Source organism: Coregonus clupeaformis, chromosome 19 (assembly GCF_020615455.1).
Source record: "Coregonus clupeaformis isolate EN_2021a chromosome 19, ASM2061545v1, whole genome shotgun sequence".
NCBI classification, from domain to species: domain Eukaryota; kingdom Metazoa; phylum Chordata; class Actinopteri; order Salmoniformes; family Salmonidae; genus Coregonus; species Coregonus clupeaformis.
In genome coordinates this window covers 5064792-5073620 of record NC_059210.1, presented here as the reverse complement: position 1 = coordinate 5073620, position 8829 = coordinate 5064792, and the positions used below count along the sequence as shown (strand labels likewise).

Below are 8829 nucleotides of genomic sequence, written 5' to 3'. Positions count from 1 at the left end.
TATTTTATGGCTCTTGATTGGTTAATTTCTCTCACTCCCAACACTCACATGCTTTACACACACTCTCTCTCTCTCTCTCACCCACACACACACTCTGCTGATGTAACGGTAGTATGTGTGACCTGTCATCTGTGATGAATGTGTCCCCCTGCAGCAGGAACATGTTGTACTTTCAGATCACGTTATGCTGTCCACTCTACTTTGTTATTCACAAACTCCTCTTGCTGGTGTTCCTATTTTGTTTTAGATTGTCATAATAGTCTATTAACTGTGTTGTGTTTATGTTCATGCATACTTCAATGATTCATTGATAAACCTCAGTTCACAAAAGAGAAATGTCCACACCAGTAGATGATTTGACTGGCTCAGCTCTTAGTAACAGTTCTGGAATCAGATGATCAGAGGCCTGGTCTGGCCTCAGCTCATACAGCAGCCCCATGCCTAATCTGCTCTCAGTCCCCCTGAATACAAACCACAGTATATGGAAAGCCTTGATCATCTTACTAACACTCAAGGCTAGTAGGAAAAGTAGATGCTTTGGTATAGGCAAAGGTATGTCTGCCACTGATCGTTGTTCTATGGCGGTTGTCAATACATGCTATTCAGTTAGTGTTAGTTTTTTTCAACAAGATGGCGCCGATGGACACGGTCGCCCTGTTTCTAGCTCCTAGCCAATTTTGCAGTATATATCCACACACTATGTATACACAAGTATGTGGACACCCCTTCAATGGATTCAGTTATTTTAGCCACACCCGTTGCTGACAGGTGTATAAAATCGAACACACAGCCATGCAATCTCCATAGACAAACATTGGCAGTAGAATGCCCTTACTGAAGAGCTCAGTGACTTTCAGCGTGGCACCGTCAAAGGATGCCACCTTTCCAACAAGTCAGTTCATCAAATTGCTGCCCTGCTAGAGCTGCCCCGGTCAACTGTAAGTGTTGTTATTGTGAAGTGGAAACATCTAGGAGCAACGACGGCTCAGCCGCGAAGTGTTAGGCCACACAAGCTCACAGAACCGGATCGCCGAGTGCTGAAACACGTAACGCGTAAAAATTGTCTGTCCTCGGTTGCAACACTCACTACTAACTTCCAAACTGCCTCTGGAAGCAACGTCAGCACAATAACTGTTCGTCGGGAGCTTCATGAAATGGGTTTCCATGGCCGAGCAGCCGCACACAAGCCTAAGATCACCATGCGCAATGCCAAGTGTCAGCTGTAGTGGTGTAAAGCTTGCCGCCATTGGACTCTGGAGTGATGAATCACACTTCACCATCTGGCAGTTCGACAGAAGAATCTGGGTTTGGCGGATACCAGGAGAACGCTACTTGCCCGAATGCATACTCAACTGTAAAGTTTGGTGGAGGAGGAATAATCGTCTGGGGCTGTTTTTCATGGTTCGGGCTAGGCCCCTTAGTTCCAGTGAAGGGAAATCTTAACGCTACAGCATACAATGACATTCTAGACAATTATGTGCTTCCAACTTTGTGGCAACAGTTTGGGGAAGGCCCTTTCCTGTTTTAGCATGACAATGTCCCCATGCACAAAGCGAGGTGTGGAAGAACTTGACTGGCCTGAACAGAGCCCTGACCTCAACCCCATCGAACACCTTTGAGATGAATTGGAACGCCAACTGCGAGCCAGGCCTAATCGCCCAACATCAGTGCCCGACTTCACTAATGCTCTTGTGGCTGAATGGAAGCAAGTCCCCGCAGCAATATTCCAACTTCTAGTGGAAAGCTTTCCCAGAAGAGTGGAGGCTGTTATAGCAGCAAAGGGCGACCAACTCCATATTAATGCCTATGATTTTGGAATGAGATGTTCGACGAGCAGGTGTCCACATACTTTTGGTAATGTAGTGTATGTATTGTTTTTTATTGCGACGTATTACTGCGCTGTTGGAGCTAAAAACACAAGCATTTCACAGCACCTGCGATAACATCTGCAAATATATGTACGTGACCAATAAACATTGATTTGATTTGATTTAAATGTTACAGGGGAAATTGCATTGACAAGGGCTGCAGACTGTCCCCCTTAGGTATTGCAGATACTTTAGATATAGTGTGACCATGGTATTTCTAGAATGGATGCCTCTAAGCCTCTACAATGTATTTTAGTAATTTACTCTGATGTGGAGTGCATACTCTTGGCCTGATGTATAGGCATCTGGTTGGCATGATTTAAATGGAAATGGTTTAGCCCCTCTCTGGCATTGAGGGTTGGAGAGGACGTGCACCGGGCAGGGCACCTCTTTGGCATAAGGTCTCGGGGCATGGCGTAGCATGCACACTGTTGTCGCCATGGTGGATGTGGGTACATGGTGAAGTATGGGTTTATTTGGAGGGGAAGGGAAAGGGTGGCATCTGCGTGACTGCGTGACGTCATCACAGGGAGCTCATGTCATTCTGTCACTCCCTTAACTTCATAGTGTCCTTAGTGACATCACCAATACAAATACAAATACATCATCCAAAAACACTGATCTAACTAGCTAATGTGTTTTCCACCCATTTCTGCTCCCTGCTATGTAGCTGCTTGTAGGCCTAGGACGTCTTGTCCTTGTGAGTGGCAGTGGACACACACAGTCCAGCTTTCACTGTCAGAAGTGGACAAAATGCATTGTAGATAATGCCTCCACACCTCTGTATTCAGTTGTGCCCCATCCCCTCTGCTCCTCTATCCCTTTACCTCTACAGCCCTCTCCCCTGTACCCCTCCACCTCTCTCCCCTGCCCCCCTCCACCTCTCTCCCCTCCCCACCTCTCCCTGCCACACCAGGCTCTATCCAGCTGTGGGCTGGAGTTAGCATTAGCGGTTAGTGTCAGAGTGGAGGGTGCAGAGGGAGCTGTCAGTGACAAAGCACACTACAAAGCACCCTGTGATATTAAATCACCTCATCTCCAGCTCATTGGCCAGGGGAAAGAATGCTGGAGGCATCAGAGCTCGTGATTTATGTCCCAGCGCAGCATAAAACAGATGAATGGTTTACAATAAGAGGGACGTTGTCAAAGTCCACAGGGAAGGAGAGAGAGGCAGAGAGAGAGTGAGAGAGAGAGAGAGAGAGAGAGAGAGAGAAGGAATGAAGTAGAGAGAGAGAGAGAGAGAGAGAGGGAGGGAGGGAGGGGAGGAAGGAAGGGAGGTAGAGAAAGAGAGAGGGAGACAGAGAAAGGGAAGTGAAGGGGAGAGAAAAAGCAGGTCAGGAAGAAGTGTGGAGGGCTTTTAGGGTTGTTGCTCGAGAGATGCAGAATATGTTCTACTTTTTCACAATTGTCTTATCAATTGATGATCTTTGTCAAAGTTTAAGCACAGGAATTTGACCAAAGGAGAAGGTCATAGATAATGAAAAAAGTTTGTGATTTTAAACACCCACTTAAAACAGTTTTCTTTTTTCAACCGACCTTCTCGGTTGAAAAAAGCAAACAGTTTTAAGTGGGTATTTAAAATCACAAACTTTTTTTAATGATCTATTAAATGTAATTTGATTAATGTTCTTAGTTCAAGCCACTGATCTCAAAGCTGTCCTCTGATACTATGTGTGTGAGAGAGGCTATTCTCTTCCCTCCCACTGTGCACAGTCTATTCCACATTGGTTCAACGTAATTTCATTGAAATGACGTGGAAACAACGTGATTCAACCAGTGTGTGCCCAGTGGGCTGTTTCTAACAAACAATGAGAAATTAACCCCCCCCTCCCCAATACTGTAGAAACCAACAGACCAGGAAACTCACACCAAACATGAATGGTGTGCTGACGTCAGTCGCCTGTCCTTTTGGTGACCAAACTTCAATCCCCTGCACTTTTACTTGTCTCTCTCTCTCGCTCGCTCTTTCTCTCTCTCTCTCACACACACACACACAGCAGAATGAGCTCATCTGATCGGCATTTTATCAGTGTTAGATGAGCATGCCATTGTTTTGATAGGAACTGGTCTATTTCTAGAGGTCAGATCCATAAATGGATGTTTCCAGACACATTCAAAGAATTGCTCAAATATTTTACAAAGAATGTCACATTTGAAAAGAACTTGACCTCTGCAAGTGGAAATTACTGTGGTGAACTTTTGAGTCTTTAAGCCCAGAGGAACATCAGTGTCACTACTTATGTCTTGAGCAGACAGCTAAAAAGCAATAGACTACATACCACATTATTATGCTTAAATGAATAATCCTCTTTATCACGATCTTAAGTCCTTTTGACTTTTTAGTGTTGACCAGGAAGTTTTCTACATTACAGTATTTTTTCTCTACACCAATAGTACAAAATTGACATTATATGTGAATACTGTATGATCCCAGTCTTGTTGTTCCAGTTGATGCTGCTCAGGTAGTAGAATAGGTAGGCCTGTATTGTGGGACAAAACATATTTTCTTTCCTGATAGAGAAAAGGGAGAGCTGTTTCCCTCCTCCTCCTTTGTGACTGGCAGTCAGTGGTCCACCAGTAAGCCGAGGCACCTCTGCTTTTCTTTCTTCCCTTTGTTTCTCATTCTCTGTTGCTGAACTTTGTGTAACTGTATGTCCTGAACGTTTGACCCCACACACACTCCTGCCCCTTTCTGCTAACGAGAAAAAAACAATGAGGCTGGAGAGGGCCTATAGTGTTCCTCCAGTCTGCACTGTGGGGCCTTTTGATGCTGAAGCCAGGAGCCGGCTGGGCGGGTGAGAGGAGAAACTGAACTGGAGACTGACTGGAGGAGAACCAGGGGTCAGGGGCACTGACATGACGTTACCCCACACCCTGCAACCCCACCCTGGGTTAGAATCAGGAGCCACGTGCCACAGGAGCGTGGAGGGCCAGAGGGCGGCTGTTGGTTTTGGCGGGCGGAGGCGCTGCTGTGGGCTGAGATTAGATCCATCCCGGGGTATGAGCGAGGCCATGGTCCAGGGGTGGTGTAGTGCTGAAACTCTCCACTCTCCCTCCCCATGCAGGGAGATTTGCACAGCTGCCTGCGAGAGAGAAGAATCTCTCCCCTGTGTAACATACCAGCGTGCTCCTGTGAAGCCCTCTCCAACACACATAGATGAAGAAAGACACTGGGAGTCAGTCAGAGGTACTCTGCCCACTAGGTAGCCCAGAACAAATAAAGTTCAAGGGCCTGGACTTCTCTTTTATTGTATTTATTTAATTCAGCTCACATAAATGTTATTTATATGAATAAGGAATCTGAGATATGTGTTAAGTTCCAGCTATTACTCTTTTCCCCCCTCAACAGTTTTCCTTATTTTCTCCACTTTAGGAGGAGTTTGAGGGGTGTAGCGGGTGTAGTGTTTGCCAAGGGTGTGTGACTGATGTTTGGTGCATGAGGATCAATCATATCTGTAATTAGGCCTGCAGTGCGCTTCGAGTGTATTTTCTGCATGTGGACAGGTAATCAGATCCAACACATGAATCGAGTGGAAATTTCCTGGCTTTTAGAAATGAGCAGTATCTGGGAAATGATTTGTCATCAAGACTGCAGCTGCACTTTCTGCTTCAACTACCAGTCCTTGGGCTGGAAGCAACAGTGCTGTCTTTCACTTTCTTTCTCTCTCGTCTTTACCGCTTCTGTTCTTTCTCCCTCGTTGTCTGTCTTTTGCACTCTTTCTCTTCTTTCTTTCTTTCTCTCTGTCTGTTTCACTCTCTCTTTCCCTCTCTCTCCTGCTTCGCCCACCAGCTTGCTCCAGATGTGCAGAGAGAGACAGAGGAGGAAAGTGAAAGACCACCTGTCTGCTGCATGTGTTTCAATAGCCAGCCACAAACCAGCTCTCACTGATGCCTTCCCAAGCTGATGCCAGACAGAGGCTGGAGGGCTGCGAGAGAGAGAGAGGGGGAGGGAGGGGGCCCTGGGGGGACCAGTACAGCACACTCCTGCTGCCTTCAGCCTCTTGGGGCCCTGGTCTGTCTGTCTTCAGCAAGCCTCAATGACAGAGATTTAACACTGTCTTCTTTATGGGCGAAAGGAATGATGGCTAATGTGATACGCAGGCCTCTTAACATGCACATAAAGTCAGCATATCTCTCAGGTTGTGAATGTAGTACATTAACATTTTAGTCATTTAGCAGACACTCTAATCAAGAACGACAAACAGTAGTGAGTGCACGCATTTGCTAATGTTTTCACACTGGTCCCCCGTGGGAATCGAACCCACAACCCTAGCGTTGCAAGTGCCATGCTCTACCAACTGAGCCACACTCCACTCTCTACTCCACAGACCTGGCTGTTTATGGAAATACTATAGGTATTTGATTCAAATGCCTGGTTGGTGAATTTAGCACACTGAGCCCCAAAATAGTGTATATCCAATTTATTTAGTCTGAAATTAATTCAGTGTGATACCCAGAGGTCCTATAGGGCCACGAGGGGACCCCGACTGACTGACACAGTGCATTAAAGTACTTTATAATAACATCACTGATGTTTATTGACAGCTGGGAAATCATGTTGGGAAAATCCCCCAATTATATACAGAGAGAAGGGTTCATAACAAACACAAGGATACTGTTATTTGCTGTTAGTTCATGTTTTCCATTAACTATACTGTAATCCTTTGCCAAACGGCCCAAGGCGCTTAGCATAATGCTAGCCCATAAACTTGAAGGAAGAAGAAAGGTTTGTGTTTTTCATTTTTCATTTGACATCTTTCTTAGTGTTGAAACATTTGAACAACATTTTATTAAATGATCAGAATTGTGAAATAAATGATCACTATTTGTTACTATTCAAAAGCTAACCTTTCACAGTTTTCGTAGCACCTTTTGCTGTACAACTTAATGTAATTCTACTTACTTCCCATTGTGTGTGGTACAGGTATGGTAGTTATACCTGTGGTAATTCACTACCATATAATTGACATAAACTTGTGAAACTGTATCATAATTACTCCTGAGGTACTTAGTCTGTTTCTCACTCTCCCTCCTGTCTCCACTAAGGGCTGCTGCCTCCGTCTTGCTGGTTTGTGACTTCATGAGTCCTAGGCTGGGCCTGTATTCACAAAGTGTCTCAGTGGGAGTGTCCAGGTCCCCCCCTACCCATGTAATCTTAAAGGTCAAACTGATCCTAGATCAGAACTCCTGCTCTAAGACTCCTTTTGAATACGGCCCTGGCGTTGCCATGACAAAGCTGGGGTCAGAAGGGCAGCTGTCTGTTTTGGTTTGGATTAGAATTTATCCGGAAAAGCCGACCATGTGTTCCTTCCTGAAGTGTTTGTTTGCACATCTCCCCCGCCCCCTTTGTTTTTATTTCCATTTTCAGAATAAATTGCCGTTTTTATTTTGACAACTGAGTTTTCACCCCAGGGTTATAAATATAGTGGAAAGAGGAGCATTCTGCAGACAAGACAGACATGGGGATAGACAGACAGGCAGACGGACAGACGGACAGGCAGGCAGGCAGGCAGGCAGGCGGATAGGCAGACAGACAGACATTCAGGCAGGCGGACATCCTTTCCCATCAGAGGCTGACCAGTGACCCTGCTGAGTTATTGGCCCTGACAGCCTGTCTCTTTATTAGCATTATAACTACATTACCGTGGAGGCCCTGTGTTTTCACATGTCTGGCCTCATTGGCCATTGTCTGAAGAAGGAGAGCAGGAGAAGTGGACCCTTCACGTCACGGAACAGAAGAGAAGAGGAGAGGAGGCCATTTCACAGTCCTTATTACTCAGTCTCTTTGAATCAGCAGCCAGGCTAAGGCACAGTTAAGTTTAACCCCTCACAGGAGTACTGGCTCACATGCTGGAAGTACAGATTAATTATGCAGGTGCTAGTACTTTTGAGTTTATATATATACAGTGCATTCGTAAATTATTCAGACCCCTTGACTTTTTCCACATTTTGTTACGTGACAGCCTTATTCTAAAATGGATTAAATTGTTTTGTTTTTCCCTCATCAATCTACACACAATACCCCACGACAAAGCAAAAACTGGTTTTTAGAATTTTTTGCAAATGTATTAATAATAATATACTGAAATATTACATTTACATAAGTACAGCCTTGAGTCTTCTTGGGTATGACACTACAAGCTTGGCACACCTGTAGCTCTCCTGTAGCTCAGTTGGTAGAGCATGGTGCTAGCAACACCAGGGTTGTGGGTTCGATTCCCACGGGTGGCCAGTATGAAAAAATTTATGCACTCACTAACTGTAAGTAGCTCTGGATAAGAGCATCTGCTAAATGACTAAAATGTATTTGGGGAGTTTCTCTCATTCTTCTCTGCAGATCCTCTTAAGCTCTGTCAGGTTGGATGGGGAGCGTTGCTGCACAGCTATTTTCAGGTCTCTCCAGAGATTTTCGATCAGGTTCTAGTCCGGGCTCTGGCTGGGTCACTCAAGGACATTCAGAGACTTGTCCCGAAGCCACTCCTAAATTGTCTTGGTTGTGTGCTTAGGTCCTGAGCGCTCTGGAGCAGGTTTTCATCAAGGATCTCTCTGTACTTTGCTCCGTTCATCTTTCCCTCGATTCCCCCTTCCCCAGATCTGTGCCTCAACATAATCCTGTCTCGGAGCTCTACGGACAATGCACTGTCAACTGTGGGACCTTATATAGACAGGTGTGTGCCTTTCCAAACCAATCAATTGATTTTACCACAGGTGGACTCCAGTCAAGTTGTAGAAACATCTCATGGATGATCAATGGAAACAGGATGCACCTGAGCTCAATTTCGAGTCTCATAGCAAAGGGTCTGAATACGTATGTAAATAAGGTATTTCTGTTTTTATTTTTAATAAATTAGCAAAAATGTTTAAAAACCTGTTTTCGCTTTGAAATTATGGGAAGCAGGGATACAATCTTTTTCTTTTGAATAGAGCCAACAACTACAGGTTAAACCAAATTAAAGCACAA

The 8829-nt window shown here is 45.1% G+C and overlaps 1 non-coding gene across 1 annotated transcript; it reads left to right on the top strand.

Annotated features, from left to right (window-relative positions):
- Positions 1-8024: 8024 nt before the first annotated feature.
- Positions 8025-8099, top strand: trnaa-agc. Its single transcript has one exon. It is a non-coding gene; the product is annotated as a tRNA-Ala (tRNA).
- Positions 8100-8829: the final 730 nt, after the last annotated feature.